This window comes from Strigops habroptila, chromosome 1 (genome assembly GCF_004027225.2).
Source record: "Strigops habroptila isolate Jane chromosome 1, bStrHab1.2.pri, whole genome shotgun sequence".
Lineage (NCBI taxonomy): Eukaryota > Metazoa > Chordata > Aves > Psittaciformes > Psittacidae > Strigops > Strigops habroptila.
The window spans coordinates 27,188,500-27,208,124 of NC_044277.2; positions in this window are offsets into that span (position 1 = coordinate 27,188,500).

A 19,625-nucleotide genomic window follows, 5' to 3' on the forward strand; every position below is an offset into this window, starting at 1 on the left:
AAATGCACAGCTTGGTGGAAGATTGCATTGAAAATTACCTTCCTCATATGTGCTTTTCTGTTTCTCTGGCACTCAGGTTCATTTCCATTCTCAGTTTCCTCTTCAGTATATTTTGTTTCTCCTGGACAGTCACTGAGTGACAGGAATGTCACATCAGTTAATAAAACAGTGCAAACTGCAATATGTTGTTACGACCAAACTGCAATTTGAACAATAGCTAATAGGAAGAATCCCGGATAACTGGTAGAAATGTATCGACATATAGAATCATAGAATCATAGAATCGTAAGGGTTGGAAAGGACCTTAAGATCATCTAGTTCCAACCCCCCTGCCATGGGCAGGGACACCTTGCCCTAAACCATGTGGCTCAAGGCTCTGTCCAACCTGGCCTTGAACACCACCAGGGATGGAGCATCCGCGACCTCCCTGGGCAGCCCATTCCAGTGCTTCACCACCCTCACTGTAAAGAACTTCTTCCTTATATCTAGTCTAAACTTCACTTGTTTAAGTTTGAACCCATTACCCCTTGTCCTACCACTACAGTCCCTAAGGAAGAGTCCCTCCCCAGCATCCTTGTAGACCCCCTTCAGATACTGGAAGGCTGCTAGGAGGTCACCACGCAGCCTTCTCTTCTCCAGGCTGAACAGCCCCAACTCTCTCAGCCTGTCTTCATATGGGAGGTGCTCCAGCCCTCTTATCATCCTCGTGGCCCTCCTCTGGACTCACTCCAACAGCTCCATGTCCTTTTTATGTTGAGGACACCAGAACTGTACACAGTGCTCCAAGTGAGGTCTCACGAGAGCAGAGTAGAGGGGCAGGATCACCTCCTTTGACCTGCTGGTCACGCTTCTTTTGATGCAGCCCAGGATACGGTTGGCTTTCTGGGCTGCAAGTGCACACTGCCGGCTCATGTTAAGCTTCTCGTCAACCAACACCCCCAAGTCCTTTTCTGCAGGGCTGCTCTGAATCTCTTCTCTGCCCAGCCTGTAGCAGTGCCTGGGATTGCCCCGACCCAGGTGTAGGACCTTACACATGGCTTGGTTAAACTTCATAAGGTTGGCATCGGCCCACCTCACAAGCCTGTCAAGGTCCCTCTGGATGGCATCCCTTCCCTCCAGTGTATCAACCGAACCACACAGCTTGGTGTCGTCGGCAAACTTGCTGAGGGTGCACTCAATCCCACTGTCCATGTCGCCGACAAAGATGTTGAACAGGACTGGTCCCAACACCGACCCCTGAGGGATACCACTCGTTACAGGTTTCCAACTGGACATCGAGCCATTTACCACAACTCTTTGCATGCGGCCATCGAGCCTGTTTTTTATCCACCGAGTGGTCCATCTATCAAATTGATGTCTCTCCAATTTAGAGACAAGGATGTCGTGCGGGACAGTGTCGAATGCTTTGCACAAGTCCAGGTAGATGACATCAACTGCTCTGCTGCTGTCCATCAGTTCCGTGGCTCCATCATAGAAGGCCACCAAATTGGTCAGGCAGGATTTCCCCTTAGTGAAGCCATGTTGGCTGTCACCAACCACCTCGTTGTTTTTCATGTGCCTTAGCATGTTTTCCAGGAGAAACTGTTCCAAGATTTTGCCAGGCACAGAGGTAAGGCTGACTGGTCTGTAGTTCCCTGGGTCTTCCACCTTCCCCTTCTTGAAAATGGGGGTTATATTACCCTTCTTCCAGTCATCGGGAACTTCACCTGACTGCCAGGATTTTTCGAATATGATGGACAGTGGCTTAGCAATTTCATTCGCCAGTTCCTTCAGGACCCATGGATGGATTTCATCAGGTCCCATGGACTTGTGCACGTTCAGGTTCTTAAGATGGTCTCGAACCTGATCCTCTCCTACAGTGGGCCTAAGGTCTTCGTTCTCACAGTCCCTGCATTTGCTTTCCAAGACTTTTGTGGTGTGGTCAGAGCATTTGCTGGTGAAGACTGAGGCAAAGAAGTCATTAAGAACCTCAGCCTTCTCCAAATCCATGGTAGCCAGTTCTCCTGATAGCTTCTGGAGAGGGCCTACATTGTCCCTAGTGTGTCTTTTATTTGCTACGTATCTATAGAATCCTTTCCTGTTATCTTTTACATCCCTTGCCAAACTTAATTCTAGCTGGGCCTTAGCTTTCCTAACCTGGTCCCTAGCTTCTCAGGCAATGCTCCTGTATTCTTCCCAGGCCGCCTGTCCTCGCTTCCACCTTCTATAAGCTTCTTTTTTCCCTCTAAGTTTCCTCAGCAGCTCTTTGTCCATCCATGGAGGTCTCCTGGCCCTCCTGCTGCACTTTCTCCTAGTCGGGATGCAACACTCTTGAGCACGTAGCAGGTGATCCTTGAATACCGACCAGCAGTCTTGGGCCCCCCTGCCCTCTAGGACTGTATCCCATGAAACCTTACTAAGGAGGTTCCTGAAGAGGCCAAAGTCTGCTTTCTTGAAGTCCAGGGCAGTGAGCTTGCTGCACGCTCTTCTCACCATCCTGAGGATCTCAAACTCAACCATCTCATGATCACTAGAGCCAAGGCTGCCCTGGAGCTTTACATTTCCAACCAGTCCCTCCCTGTTGGTGAGCACAAGGTCCAGCATGGCACCTCTCCTCGTCGGCTCCTCTACACAAAGAAGTTACATCACAATAGCTGGCAGCAGTCTGCTTTCTGAAAGCTGTTTGACGGGATATTTGAGCCATGCATTGTCCATCCATGACAGAAAACTTTCTAGGGAACTGCACAAAGAAAGTGAAAATGAGGAAACACTGTTCTTTCTAAGAACAGGTTTGACTGCTTATTTTGTCTTGTATACTTTGCCTCTAATTCCAGTAACTTAAAAAAAATCTAGTAATACACAGCTTGCACATTTTGGGTCATTCTCTGCCTGTTGGTTTTTTTTTTTTTTGGTGGGTTTTTTTTTGTTTTTTTTATGGAAATCTACAATTTAAATATTTAAATATATCTGCCTTTCCAATCTGTGCAGTCACTGAATATGAAGTTGTACACCCTGCCTACCTGTAAACAGCTGAGTCTCCATTGAAATAGGAGATCATTCAAATGACACGTGTTTGCATAGAAGAATACCTGTGTGAAAACTATTTGCATGAGAAGGCAACCAGCTTCTCCGCACCATATTTTGCATGTCCTTTCCTGACCATTGGGGCCCTCAGTGATGTGCTTTAGTGATGGTCTTGGCAGTCCTGGGGTAATGGTTGGACCTGATGATCGCAAAGGTCTTTCCAAACCTACTTGATTCTATGATTCTATTTTCTGATAGATTCCTTCATTTCTAACTGATGCACTGCAATTCACTATCACAGAAACGATAACATCCCACATAGTTATCACACCTTCCGACAGCTAAGCTGCTAGAGACACAGCTTTGTTGCCTTGCCACTACCCACATGTCAGAGAAATGCATTGGCTAGGCTTGCTGGGCAGAATTCCCTACAATGGTTTTGGGTTTCCACTTGAATTATTTTGATGTCTGTTCATTTTGTCACTTGCAGCAGCAGAAACTGAGTGAGGCACAAAATGTCCCTCCCAATTCTGTCTCTGTCCTTACTAACTAAACCCGGCCAATTTAATCTCATACCTTCTGGTGCAACAGTTATTTTGGTGGCCTTTGAGGTGAAAAATGGCATGGTCATGTGCATTAAGAATTGAAAAAGAATAAAATAATTCTTCTCGTTCAGGAATGATTTAAAATAATTACACACACAAAAAAAGTAAAAGCTTGATTTCATTCTATCAGATCTTATGCCTGATTAGTACTATTCATCACTGTGCAGCCAACAAAAAGGTGACAAAACACCATATTGTGTATTCTGCTTATTTTGACAGAAATGTGATTAAGGATTTATGCCTGATCTAGATTAAATTAGTCATTGCAGGTGGTCTTCTAGTTCACAAGACTAATATTAATGAGTGTCAAAGTAGGGCTGCAGAGTTCAGGACTACCTGCTGCCGCCTTTTTTGGTTATTCGCTGAAATGTTGTGGGTAGACTGATTAAATTACTGGTTAATAGGAGTAGGTGACTTTGGAAGAATCAGCTCATTAACTGTTATGGGTAATGTTAAGCATGCATTCCAGTGACATAATTAAACTAAGTACTAAGGAGGTTAGTAATGGGAGCAATTGGAGGTTGCTCTTTAAATAATAACTGTGTTTACTTTTAAGCTTATTTCCAGTTTGCTGTTTTCATTGATGTCATCATCAGGTGTGCTGTGATGGTGTATTCTGTTTCATAGAAAAAATGGCAGTTACTAGTACCAAATGAAAATACACTCAGGACAGCAGAATTACAGAGCACAATGTTCCAGTGGCCAGTAAAAGATTGGTTACATCTAGACATTACCTTCTTAAATTATTTCAATTAGCATTTGTTGAAATCAGCTGTAATCAGAGCAAATTAATATTTTTCTCTCTAAAATAGTTTTAATACAAACATACTTGAATAGATTGCAGGAATCTACTTAGTATTAATTGTCTTATGTGTCCATTTTGAATAAATATCGGTAGTACAGATGAAAAGCACAAATAAACATCCCCAAATATGTGCTGAAATGTAGTACACCTGACCATCAGAGCCATTTTAAAGACCACATTGTGGCATATGGCAATGAACTGCACATTTGAAAGACAAATGCTTGCTACTCTAAGAGGAATTGTTTTCCTACCCTCTTCCTTAAAATAAAACATTTCTTCTTGTTTCTCATTTTGTTGGTTTTTATTTCCATTAAGCAAAGTTGCTTTCCCTTGCCACTGCAATGCTGCGTCTGAGTTCTGCTTAAACTTAGATCCTCATATATACTGACAAAATTGGAACACTTGTAGTTGTTCCTTAGTGACTTTGTCCCAAGAAAATGGACATATTCCATTTTCCAGAATGGAAATATCCTATGGAGGGAAAGGGAAAGAAATATGTCACCTATCAGTCTCTGTTCCAGTCCCAACATTTGCTTCTTGTGCTGGGCTCAGCCATTCAGCAGGTTCCTGGCTCCTGTCACCCAACAGCCACCTTCACCACCAGACGGTGTGCTGAGCCTCTTAAAGCATTCATAATCCTCTGGGCTGTTTTAAAGTAAATAACATTTGCTGTAAAGAAAGAAAACCTGTAGGGAAACCTGAGGTTTGAGGGTGAAGTTCTTCTAGGAATGCAGCTGATACTGAGAGGAATTTTTGGAGAAGGATGAACTTTCCTGGCTGTGGCCCAGAGAACTGCCTTATTGCATCTATTGCCTGTTGCGGCCAAAGCTGACACATCTGTCAGGTCTGAGTTCTTTCTAACTTTTTGGTGTCCATGAATAAAAGCTTTGGGCATCAAACAGTAGTAACAAAGAAATTATAAAAACAGGCCAAGAGACATATGGCAAACATGAGCGTGATAGCTGCACAGAAAAACTTAGCACATTGCTTACAATGCTCTTGTCACGAGAAAACTGCTCAGAATTACGAGGCTGACCTACTTTAGGGTTTGACATTCTTTTTTAATGCTCTAGGGCAGGTACTTTTTAAAGCAAGATACTTTTGTTCTGCCAAGGTACTTCTACAACATACTGGCTGCCAGTACTAATATTTCTTTCAAAAAGATATTTGAAGGACAGGTTGTATGTACTGTTAGAACAGAAAACATGAAGGAAAATATCTGTAGGGTTGAGGGAAAGGAATTGCATATTCAAACAATAGAATTAATGCTGCAATATTTGTGAAGTTTATTGGTACAGCTTTTATATAACATCAACTTTTTTCATTTGGAGTAACTAAGAAGGAACTGAAGGTCTTTGCCAGATATTTGTCTTTAGAAAACACCGATTTCCAATTAGTTCCCTTAAAATCAACAGGGAATTAATTTCAGCAATATTTTTGACAATTTTGGTTTCAAGTTACAGTAATAATTTTTTTCAATAACATTATTTGCATATTAAAGCCAGATTTTAAAACACATGCATTTCCCTTTATCTGTACTGTCCCCATTAGGAACTGGCTTATATTAATAATAAATAGCTGTGTGTACAGTAAACTTCATGTATTTATTTGTTTCATTCTGTGTCTTATGGGATAATAGGGCATGCAGGAGGAGCTGTGGGAAAACAGAGATCAAGCAATATTAAGCCAAGCTTTGTTCTGTAATTTCTCGTTTACTCTGGCAGGTTTTTACTGGAGAGAGAGCTGAAATAGTACATAAGAATAAACAGGATAAATTTCAGCTTTAACTCAGAATTCTCTGACTGTTGGATCTGATTCAATTTTCTCTGAAATCACTGGAAAAGTTCTCATTGATTTCTCCAAGAACTGGGTCAGACCTTCTTAGACCCTTCAGTTAAATCCCTCGAGACAAATTCTTTGTTCTAAGGGATCTCACTAGTCCCATGGAACTGATGAGTTCAACAGCTGTAGCTAAAGGATAAAGTTTACCCTATGCTATTTTCATTTTAGAGTTTTGTTAGGGTTATAAATCCCATTGCCCTTGTGTAAGGGAAGGAGGGAAAAGCATAAAAGGGAGAGGTTAGAGTTCATTTTTTATTATGAGGTAAACAAGAGAAAGGCACAACATTTCAGATAAGCCTCATATTTTGACCTTGAGAACTCAAACTCTGTCAAACTACTCTGTACTTTTGAAAATGAATGCAGCAGGGGCTCATTTGTTTCACACTTCTGACCTTAATTTAACTGTAAATATAATTTTGATGACTAAATTAGTAAATCTGCCTCCAAAATATTTTCCCAGTATATGATTGTTCCACTTCATACCCAGGCATAGCTGAGATCCATCCTGGTAAGCAAAGCCCATTCTCACGTGTGAGGCACTGTGTCACACTGTCCATATGTCCCTTACTACTAAGGAGGTCACCCTACTTTATAGGAAATTTAAAAGGTCCATTAGAAATTGAATTTGAGTAGTTTAAATAAACAGATGCTGGGTTACATGAACAAAAACTTAAGTTTATAGAATAAAAATATACCCCACCAGCATTCGTATGCTTTTTAATGTTCAGTGTAGTATCAACAAATGAGCCACATTTTAACCTTTACTTTTCTTTGCAATAGCCTACAAAGTCCTTTTATCTCTCTTCAAAGATACTTACTGGTTGCTCAGCAAGTACAAGTCTCCCATATTAAGCTATTGTTATTCACTGTCACTGCCATAACCAATAAATAAGAAATAAGCTTTGAATTTTCAGATTCTATTTTTCATTATGACCTGTATTCTCCACAGAGGAAAACACAGTAGCTGAAGTCAACGTAGAAAGCTGATCTGGCTAACTGACATGAGGTCTGTTTCTGTCACAGTAGATTACTTCAGACTGGGACACCAAAAACCATTTCAGAGCTCTGTAGACATTCACATTATCTCTAATTCCTGCTGATGTTAATCAAAACTATTGTCCTATTTGCAAAGTACTTAATGACATTTTCCATTTTGACTATCATTCATTTCATTTAGCCCTTGTCATCTGCTTTATTTTGTGGTTCTCTCATCACCATTTGAAATAATGTCTCAAATGTTGTTTGTATGGTGTTCATTTTGATCAGAATATAAATTACATAATATTTTATGTAATGTACAATATATTTATATGCAATTAAATTCTGAGGAGTTATACTAGAGTGTATAAGTGCTTTTTGAGGGTGGACAAGACAGAAAAGCGTTTTTCTGAAACAGCAGGCTTTCACCCTATGGAGATTTTAGAAAGTTGACACCTCAAAAGCAAGCTCCAGACAGAGACTTCAAATGTCAGGAATATACTATGTTACCAAGATATAGAGAAACTCATAAAGTTAAAAGTAGAAATATTACATGTAAGATTGAATCTTCTTAGGAAAAAAAGTTACATTCGAGTTTTAACAGTGCTAGGATCAATGAACTTACAAGCTACTACATCAGCTAATGCTAAGCAGCTATATTCACTTGTATTCTCATTATTATGCCATTACAATTATGCCTTTGAGTGGAAATCTCTAGCCATTTACGTCAAATTACTGCTACAGGAGTTCACCGAACACTTTCTACGGTTACAGCTTTCCAAACAGTTGATTTAATAGAGAAACAACATAGAAATGAACAGAGCACACTGTGAGAAAAGATAGAGTGTGGAGATGTGGAGATGCAGAAAATATGAGAATTTGCTGTCACCAAGAATGTGAGCGAAACATTCAATTCAAGCTTTTTCACAAAGGCCACAGCCACAGAAGAAGGAGATAGTGTAAAATGCTTTGGCGGTAGAAACACTGGAATATGAAAGCTTAGAAGGTCCTATGGTAGAAATAATGGTGATTAAAAGCTTTTGTCGTTCAATATATTTGCCTTGAAGTCAATGCTGACATCGTTAAATAAGGCAAGACAAAATGTCAGTGATGGAGTAGTTAGTTAAATTAACATCTGCAGACGGCTTTGGGACAGTTACTCTCCAAAAATATTCTGATAATGTCTAATGAGCCTCCTCACTAGCATTTGTGAAATACAAAAATTATTCGATTGGCTGAATTCAGTAAAGATGTGAACAATTTCAGTGGTACATGAAAAAGGCGTCCAAAGTATTGTGAAAATACCCAGGCAAAGTCTGAATGAAAAAAAAATTAACTATTCTGAGGAGCCAGTCCTATCCAAAAAAAACCCTGAAGCATCACTCTTTGCCTGACACAAAATCATGGGGTGTCCATCAGAGTCAGCTAAATGCAAACAACAAAATGAGCAGTCATTCTGGGCCACAGATTTAAATCATGAGGCATTATCGTGTTCTACCTGCTGTAGAAATGTGCTCAGAAGAACAATGGGGTCTGTGTTCTTCTCCATTGTTAGATCTAGGGTTTTTGCAATTTTGCTTTCTATTTAGGCACTGGATCCCCTGGCTCGAGGCCAGCCAGCAATAGGCTTATTCTTCCCTCCCACATACAGAAAATTAAAACCTGTGAATTTGTTCTCTCCCTCTGGAAAACGTAATCATCAGGGCCCAAAGCCTTGCCATTATGGGAAAATGCAAAGCTGAGTAACTAAGTAGCTCACAATAGGAATATTTCAATTATTAAAAGACCCATTGTTTGTTTCCAGTTCCAAAAGCTGATGCAATATCTGGAAGCATGGTATTTCCATTGAACTAGGCATCCCTGCCTGAATCCCAGGTGGCAGAGTTTGTAAGCCATGCTCCATAAAAAACTTTGTTTCTGTAAACTGGCTTTTGCCAAAAAGCCTATATAGTCTCTTCCTTGCAGGTACCAACCTTTGTCTCGACAAATCTCTGCACCTCACACCCATTTCACATAACTCCAAAACAAACCCCAGAGCTGAACTGGCTCCTACTCCCACCCCACCACAAACCTAACGACCTCTCCCACCCAGTTATCCCATGTAGTGACTTGTTAAGCTTCCTTCTTTAGTCATTTGATATTGTTTGAGGAATGAGGAAGGGGAGAAAGTTGCTTTTGACAGCAGCTTACCAGATGAATTAAAAATAAGCAAAGTTTGGCAGGCTTGCAAATGGTTGTGATTTCAAAGATATCTCGTACTCCCCGGGACACAGTACACTGTTTGTGAAGTCCTCATGATGTGCATGACCCTCATCCTGACATGCGTGACCCTCATTCTGATGTGCATGACCTTTGTCCTGACGCGCATGGCTCTCACCATTTTAAGACCTGTGTTGTCTGGACATGAGAGAAGACTCTGGGTAGTAATTTTCCATTGCCATTTAAATGTACTAGGCTGTTGGAAAGGAGGGAATAAGCTATTGTTCTCATTCTTCCATTTCCCTAATAGAGAAAAATTAAAGGTATCAGAACTAGAGCTAAAAGAAAATAGATTGTGGGACTATAATTGGGATGAGGATGTGCTGTCCTCAGAATATAATAGAAAATATATTCCTGTCTAATGCTGAATTTTGGAAAATGAACTGCAGCAAACAGTTTACAAATATGTTAGGTTCTGAATGCTGCAAGATTAGTGTTAGAGTATCAGCTTTAATGCACTGGCCACCTTCCAGCCTGGATAATTACATGCTGCTTACTCAAACAAGCCTACAGTTTCATTTGCACATGGTATTCCTCTTTTCCAATCCTGAAATGAGGTACAGAGCTACTGTGAGTTCATTAATAATAGAGAAATTCAAGAGTAGACAATCCTCCATTCTGTCATACTGTTTGCAAATTGTCTTAGAGCAATGTAGGTGTATATAAAATGAACAGCCAGACACAGTCAGACCTTGGCATTAGGGAACTATTTGAGTGCCAATGACTTTAAGCAAGGTTACTTTGGTTCCTTACACTCTTTAGAAGGTCACTAATTTTACTTGATTTGCTCTGAATTCTTTTTGTAATCCTGTTTAGGAGTAAAACTGTAATAATCTTTTTCACATGTCTGCAGGATTTTGTGCTGTAACTTTAGGAGTTTTGAATTTCTTTTGCCATGTATTCTGAGAACTAGAGAACAACCAGTTCTGTTTGAGACTAAAGCAACTACACGTCACTCTTCACACATCCAGTAGGTACCTAAACTCTCATTATAGGTAAAGATTAAAGCCATGCTCCACGCTAAAGATGAATTTAATTTTCAGGTGAAAAGGCAGCTACAGTTTGTATCTAGGACAGCACAGCAACTCTTGGTGCTTGGCAGCTGTGTCCACAGGTTTCATTCAGAGAACTCTCAAAGCAAGTCCAGGTTATTTATTGCTCCTTATTGTTCTCCCACATTATTAACTGCCGAGCCTTATCTCAGACCTCCTATGCACATATAGATGTACTCCTGGACTTGTGGATATTGTATTAGAATAACCCTATGATCTCCTCTAATTCTGTCACGGTAGTCATCTACAAGCAGTTGATGTTCAGGTTAAGGTGGCCACTGACAAACCTGAAAGTCTCTCCTTTGCTCATAAAGCATTCAGAAAACTTCTGACACCTCTGTCAGCACCTCTGCACTGCTTTGGTTTGATATGTATGAGGAAGAACCAATAAATAAGAGTAGAAAGTAGAAAGCTAAACAGCAAATAGAATAGCAGAAAGAAAAAAACAAATAGTGGAATGTTGGTGATTATAACAAGTATTCTTGATGCTGCAAATGAGAACTAAGAACAAGGCATAGGCATAGGTAGAAAGAGGGTCATTAAGTAAAAGGCAAGCCATGCTGTTCTAGGATGAGATGCAAGGAGATCACCTGCCTGCTAAGGTCACCCTTGCCGGGTGTGCTCAGTATGACAGTGACTATACCAGGGACTTTTTAACCCTGGAGGGCAGCAAGGATATGCCCTCTATTGACACACATAGCACTTCCTAAAACTTCCGCCTTCAGTCTCTGCTAGTGGAAATCATGGCACTGCCCTCCATACCAGCTTGTGTTTTGGATGGTGACAAAGCCTACATTCAACTGTATGTCAGGGTGGACTTTATTTTTCTTTCCACTGGTGATTTCTACCAACAAGGACAACTCATTTCTTATTGACTGAAAGTTTAACATGAAAGCCATCACATTCCTTACTTTTCTTCAGCAGGGAACTGCTGTGCCTGCAACCTCTGTCATCAGTACCTTGCTGGCTATGGCTCTGGTCTCTCTGGAACATAAGGAAGAAGGGCAATGAAGTCAAAGATGCACGTAAACCATGGCAACTGGAAAACCAGTATTAACACCCTGGCCAGTGCTTTGAATGTGCAGATTTCCCCAAGGGATGGTGATGCCGGAAGGAAGCTTCTGTACTCATTCCCTGATGCAAAGATCTCTGTAACATATTTCCGTCTTAAATTTCTGTAACACTCTGGGCACTTTTGGATGCAAAAAAATGTTCTCCACTCTCATTGCCTCTTTTACGGAATGCAAAGATTACAGTCTTTTTGGATGTTAGAATAATTTCATCTCTAGGTGAGAAAATATATATGTATTTTTATATCTTAAACAGATATTGAACTCATTAATGAGGTCGTGACTAAATAACCTTACTACATTGATATGGTTACATTGCACCATTTCTGTTAAAATTCAGTTGCATGTGAGTTTACTTCTGTGTTTATCCAACTCCAGATAGTGCAGGTCCTCTTGAGAAAAGCTCCGGGTGATAGAAACAATTTGTTGTACTGATTACGCTCTAACAACTTAGTGGAGGGAAGCCTGGGATGTGTCAACACTTTTTTGTGTTCATCAAGCTCTGGGCATGAGTAAAAGTTAGTATCACCAAATGTCAATTAAGAAGACAACACAGTTTATCTGACTCAGAGATAAACTCAAGAGTTGTTTGACTCCTTCCTAAGAGAACAGTCTACACATATGTGCTCCCAGATGGAGTAATCAAAAATCACAAAATTCTGTAACTGGCCTGGAAAAGGATCATCATCTGGCATGATTAGAGTTTGGTTGGTCTCTTTTATTCTGGTAATTGTAAGCAAAGTGGAGAGTCATAAATTCAAGTTCTGGATATTAATCAGTAAAACGATATTCTTTCAAAACACTTGTCTATTTTTCCATGTCAGTCTGGACTCAGATCTAGTCTGACATGGGCCAACATAAAAGTCAACATTTCATGTCAATTTTCATGTATAATCTCTTTAGCAGAGATTCCCAGACACTGCCTCTGGTTTGTAAAGAACTGTGAAAATCGGGAGGGAAAGATCTTTTTGCAACTGAAAACAAACACAGCTGAATCCGTGTATTCACCTGGCTTATTGTACATCTTCTTGTGCACTGTGGCAGAAATGGGTGGTTTGAAGTTACAGTAGTCCCTCCAAGTCTTTCCATGGAATAGCTCTTTGCTCCTTGCTTGCTGACACAATTACAAGATCACTGTAAATTGCTTTTGAACTACTCTAGCAATTGGTTTTGCAAATGGAAGTTGTAGGGAGATAAAGCTATCACTTGGCTTTTTACGACTGTGTTAGATTAGCACGTATAAAAACTTGTGTAAAAAGTGGCATCTCAGCACCATCAAAAATAACCAAAAAAATGATGAGGAGGACTTTTTTCAACAGACAATAGGACAAGAAACTCAGTCATTTGCCTTTTCCCTCATCAGTGTAGTAATAAATGGCCTTTACAGGTGAGGATTCAGTGCTGTTCTCTCCCCATGACCTTTTTAGTTTTGATGACAAATGCCTCATGAAATTACATAGCACAGAAAAAGAGGTATTTAGTCTTAATATATATGTATTGCTTCCTATTAATACCCTGCAGCTAATCCTCCTGGCTTCAGTTCAGCAAAGCCCTTAAAAAGGAGACTATTTATTTAAAGTTAACTTGTTCTCTGAGAGTTTTTGCAACTGCCTGTGATTCATGGGTCTTATCGGTGAGCATTGAAGCCAAAGCGTGTCGAGCAACACACGTTCTCAGTATATTCACCATCTTCCCACTCAAATTAAACTTCAGCAAAGTCGAAATTTGTAAATGTTTACTTCATTGCTTTAGATTTGAGTAATAATCTAACCCTCCTGACCTGAAAAACTATGAAATCACTGTACCAGCCACATCTCTACCACAGCCCACAGGGGAACAGAAGTCTCAAAATGTCAGGCAAGGTTTTTTTTTTCCGTGGTAAGGCTATTCAGTGATGTTACCATGAGTGACCTGTCCTATCAGAATAAAATGTGTTTCTGTTTAAAATGTACCCTGGCACCTGTAAAAGAAGATGACTTCAGATTCTTTACCAGAAAAAAAGGGTGAAATCATGGCCTGAGGAATAAACTGCAAGCATGAGTCTCTGCAGACTGTGATTTTAAAGAAAAACAAACAAACAAAAAATAAAGCTTTACTTCTAAAAGACACAGCACAAACATATTTTACAGAATTCTGTGCACATTTTTAGTTGGCAGTGGTGCCATTTACAGCCTGTTCCAGGAGCCGAGGCAATGAACACTTGGGAGTCATTTTCTGCTTATCTGGAGCACACATTTATCAGGGAATAATTCCTCTTCACTTAATCATTATGATGACGAAGTTTACATTTCTCAGGCTCAAATTTACACTCATCCAGAGGTTGTGTAATGGCAGGTAATTACAGAAACCATCTTGGCACTGCACTGTGGCAAGGCTGTACGTGCTAGATAGACACAGGACATGAGGCTGTCCCTCTTTCATCCTTCCCACCCAGGCTCCTCATCCCTTTCGTTGCCCTAGCTGGCACTCACTGGTGAGCTGCACAGTATTGGTTCTGAACTGCCTCTACATGTACAGGCTTAAGACTTCATGATTAAAGAACAGGATGCTGCAGACCCTTAGAATTACTATCCCATTGTAATTCGTAATGAAAGAAGTCAATATGCTCTGTCTAGTCAGGTGCTAACTTTCTGGCTGTGGTGGTAATAAGGTGATCATTCCAATTACCTCTGGAAATTTTCTGGAATTCCACGTATCAGTGCTAGGGCTCAAATTCAAATACCATTGGAACCAGTGAGTACTTTCAGATTCTTTAAGTAGAGTTCACTTTTCACCCTTATCTGAAACTCCTTCAATCTTTGAAAAGAAGCATAGGAGAGAATTCAAATACTGATATCCTGAACCTGCATGTAGGAGAAGGACTACTACAGTGAGAAAATCCATACGTTGTGATGTTTAAAATCATGTTCATTGTATGCTTTTGCAAACAGATATATGTTTTCATTTATTTTTAACCTCTAGTAGCATCTTGGTGAACTTTATTTGAAGCAGTGAAAGAACTGTAAATGTATTCCCTTCTTTTGGCTCACTTATGGGAGTGCCCTGTGAATAGAAGCAAAAGTAGATTTGAGCCAACAACACACATGAAACAAGCCAAACCCTCACCACCTGATAGCTGCTTAGCCAGATATATCTTTTATAGGCAGAAATTGGTCTTTATTCCTAAGGAACTACAAGTATGCCAGTCCTGTAATTTTCCTCAAGAAGCTGTTGGCAGAGCAAAGAGCAGGCAAGAACTGTAAACAGGGGTGTGGGACTAAAGATCCTGTTATAGCAATACAGAGAACAGAAAGTAAAATTACCTTTAATTATGGAGACATCTTAAAAAGAAGATACTTTTTCTTGGATTTTTGTTTTGGTTTGTTAAGTTGGGGGTTTTTTAACTAGAATGTGGTGTACTTTAAATTCATTTTTATCACTGCCATTCAAAATGAAGATTTACCTCCTTAAAACACAGTTTTGATAGTGAAACCTCTCACTACACCTAAAATTAAATAAAGCCCTGTGTCTAAGATGACACAAAAGAGAGTCCTCTTGGAGTTCCACAAATTAAGAATTTTTACACCACATGATATGAAAAAGAAGGTTCTTTCAACTATATACCCCCAAGTATCTCTGTAGCCCTCATCAGGCCATAGACTTTTGCCTAGTCAATGTAAAATTTCTTTGAGTTCTTTGTATAAGTAGTTCAGAACACAATACAATGACATATAATAAATGTCTCATCACTACAACAGATTTTTATTAAAGACCAAATTTGTATGTCCTTCATTCTGGTGCAATAACTTTTAAATCAAATGATATAATTCAAAACAGGATAGCAAAAGACATGCTTTTAATTGGGCTAAGGAAACTGACTTGGTGAGGTGAGAAACAAGAAAGAAGCTCTTACACAGGGCAATTCCCCAAAGATTAAAATGCCAATAGGTAGATTTACCATTTACAACATGCTCACAGCAATTTTCCTTGTGTTTCATTGATCTAACGCCTTTTCCTTTTTATTAGCCTTCCCAGAAAAAAGTCATGTTCTGAGAGACTGAGCACAGAAGTGTAGGGAGTGACTGAGCACACGTCGGGAACGGGCTGGGTGACAAACACAGAAGTATTTCATTTAGTGGTTTAAAGTAATAAATAGTCTAATTAATGTCAGTATTGAGATCTCAAGCACATTGTACTTTATCTCTAAGTGAGAAGCAGAGGAAACTTCAAACACATGAGTCTCACATATATATATATGTAAGCATGCCTACACAAATGCAAGCTATGAATTTAATCTGCATGAACACTGACTAGAATTCTTTATAGACACAAGATCATATCTAACTGTGTGTCAGCAGATAAAACCAAGTCAGTTGTATTCACTGTCTGGCAACCAAACACTTTAGGCAAAGGTATGTATGTACACATCATACATGCTTAACTTTGACATTGAGTATGTCATAGACATTTGCTTCCTAGGAAAAGCGAGCAATGCCCAACCTCAAATTAGGTGCGCGTGACAAAAATTCCCCAAGTATTCAATGTTGTTTTAACTCTCATGCTTGGATTCAGTCCACCTAATTTTAGGCACTTAGCTAAGAGCTGAGTGCAGATTCCAGCTGGCCCAGGCTCCCTGGTCAATGCAGAACTGGACATCCTTACTCATCTGGTGTGACATGACCTCTCTTAAATTGCTGGCAAAATTCCAGTGTTCCTTCTCTGTTTTTAAAGACAAAATACAATGGATGACATCCTGGCAAAATCACTGGAACTTTGCTCTTGATCTAGGTGATGTTAGAATTTCACTCAGGCTTTCTGAGGAACAGCAGGATATGGGATCTGGCTGTGAGGTTTGGGTCGTTGCCATGCACTTCTATATGGGTGGGCAATTTCCTTCTGATAGTTGCCAACATAGGGAGGGTTAGAGGATAAGCCAAGGTGGGAAGGGAAGTCAGAGGGTCTCCAGCACAGCCTCACCTTCAGGCAGGAGCAGCTCTGAGCTCAGACCAGGCTGTTCAGGGCTATGCCCTGTCAGGGCTTGGAAACTTCCAAGGGCAGAACCCGCACAGCCACCCTGGGCAATCCTCACCCCTGACCAGCTGTCCCCAGGGGTAAAGGATCTCCTTATCTCCTGCCTGAACCTCTCTTCTTTCAAGTTATGCCCACAGACCCATCTCCCAACATGCACTAATGTGAAGAGCCTGCCTCCAACATTTTGATCCCTTCCCTGTAGGTGCTGGGGGCTGCTGTGAGCCATCTCTTCTCCACACAAGCCAAGTCTTCTCTAGGCAGAATAAGCCCAGCTTCTGCAGCCTCTCCTCACAGGGCAAATGCTCCAGCCCTAAACACTTTGTGGACCCTCTGATCAACTGCTCCAGTTTATCAGTGTCTTTCCTGTCTTGGACACCCAGAACTGGTATGGCCTAACAAGTGCTGACTTCTAAGCAACTGAAAGCCAGCCAAAGGTGTTATAATATAAGGAATACATTTCTGTGTGATCCATATGTTGACAAACCCATGTGTAAAATCACTTCTTGATTCTCAGGGTAAGTTGGGATTCCATTTAAATAATGGTGAAAATTGATTCTTACAGATGCTTTTGATTAAATAAACAGACTTGGGAACAAGCAAATCTTGTCCTATCACATACCTGCAAAAGCAGTTGTCTTTTTGCTTCCTGCCACTTCATATGGGTTTCTCTCCCACAGAAGAATTACAGTTCACAGTTTACAGCATAAATACATAGTGGCAAACAAGTTAGATTTGATGAAGAAGTGTGAACATTTTGCCGTGATCTGCCCACTCACATGCAACATCATTTGAAGATTTGTAAATTCCGTTTTGCTGAGAGTGCTTCTTGTCTAGTCACTGCTTTATGTGTTTACTGTGCAAGACAGAGAAGCACACATAGAAAGAATAATCCTAGAAATGGCAGAGTTAAATGTATTCATGTTTTTTAATTTTCATCTCTATTTCTCAGAGTGACAAAGATGCTGATAAATAGGCAGTTATAGATGTTATTTTTTTCATCTTTCCATTTAAGTGTATTGCCAAATCTGATATATATTTGCCTGTGGCTTGGGGGGTTTTAGTGAAAAGAGACACTAATAAGAACTAGATTAAGAGGTCAGAAGACAAACAGAATAAGAAATGCACAGAATAAGAAATGGGTACAGACAGTTGCCTCTTTTTGACTTTGTTGCTTAACCCTGAAGTGGGAGAATCACAGAATCATAGAATGTTTAGGTTGGAAGGGACCTTAAAGGCCATCTAGTTCCAACCCCCTGACATGGGCAGGGACACCTTCCACTAGACCAGGTTGCTCAAAGCACCATCCAACCTGGCCTTGAACACTTCCAGGGATGGGAAAGTTGTGATACATGGTAGTTCAGCACCCTTTCTCTTTGCTCTTGAAGTTGCTGGGAGATTTCTTGCTGATTTTTGACTGTTGTTACTGTCTTCAGATGCAGCAAGCAGCACAGATGCTGAACTGTGAAGCAAAAATCCCATATATTCAGAATGGAGTCACAGTGGTGGAAATGGAAAACTGTTTCTGTCCATCTTGTGATGTTTTCTTAGTTTCCAGATTCATATGATCAGTAAACACACTGATAGCTATCAGTATTAGCTGTCTTAGTAAATTAGCATCATCAGTGATGCAACATAGATGTCTGTGAATCCAGTACAAAATCTGCAGGTTTCCCTAAAGACAGCAAACAGACACCAGCTTTTCACAGCCTCTAGCACTGGTGGGCACAGGACAAAAATAAATGAGAGGACTGGCAGGGACAATGTAATCACTAGGAAGGATCTGCTGTGGTCACAGGTGACCAATTATCTTCTGAAGATGTCACAGCACATCCATTCCACATTTGTTGCTACCTCTCATAAATCACAAAATCATCTTAACTCGTTTTCATAAGCTTTTAACTTACAGTACAAAACCCTAGAGTACCAGTTGTATTGGGAAGAGGCAACTGAGATCTTGAGCATGGTGAAAATGCCTAAAGTATGAATCATTCACATCTTATGAAGACAAACTTCACTCACTGTCCCCCAAAATGAACATGGAAAAAAATAATTCCTGGCTCCTTGATTTATTTACTTGTTTAACACTGAACATGAAGAAAATCAACATTCTAGCCCCCAGTACATCACATCCCCACCACTGTCTCCACAGACTGAAACCTAATGATATTCTGGATGGCATTGCTTTTATCTGCACATTCTGTGGTGCTCACCTCCAGGACCAGAAGATTTGAAACATGTGTGATTCAGTCAGGTTTTATGTGCCCATACAATGATGTTACACCACTGATTTTTTTATTTGCAAGACCTACAAGTTACTTGCAAAATAAACCTATGAATCAGCAGCAATGTGTATTGCCGACATGAATCTACATGTTGGGAAGGTGAAGAGAGTTTATGGTCTCCCAGAGGACTCCCTCTTCTCTCCAGCACATACCCTGTCTTAGTTCTGATTTTCTTTCATTTTCCACCCCTGCGTTTGGAAGGTTCTTAAGGCTTATTTTCAAAAATACACATTTATAAAAGTGAATGGGTCTCTTAAGGCACAGATAGATATATAAAAATATAGTAAATGTGATAGAAGCCAGGAACAAACTTGGGGCAGAAAAAATCTCTTTTAAATTTAGTATTAGTTTTCCATGAGAAGTAGTGGAATTTACAGTCAGACATTATTCAGATGTATGCACAAAATATAAAAGAGGAAATGGTTAATTGTGCATCAGCTCTATATTCCCCTTTTGTCAAGCTCGTGATTTTCTATCCCCACATCACATGATCCAAGTCTGATCCTACAGCTCAGCTTGTTGAAAACTTGTTTTGAAGTCTTCCATGAAAACAAGCTGGCATGAGATGTAAACTCCTTGAGCAAATTAACAGTTTGAATACTGTACTTTAAAATCTCCAATACTGCTAACAGTATATTTTCCTGTAATGCTTAGTTTTCATCTGCATTGCTCCTTTAAGAGAAGAGTTCATCTGTCCTTACAGAGCTTTAAAAAAACAA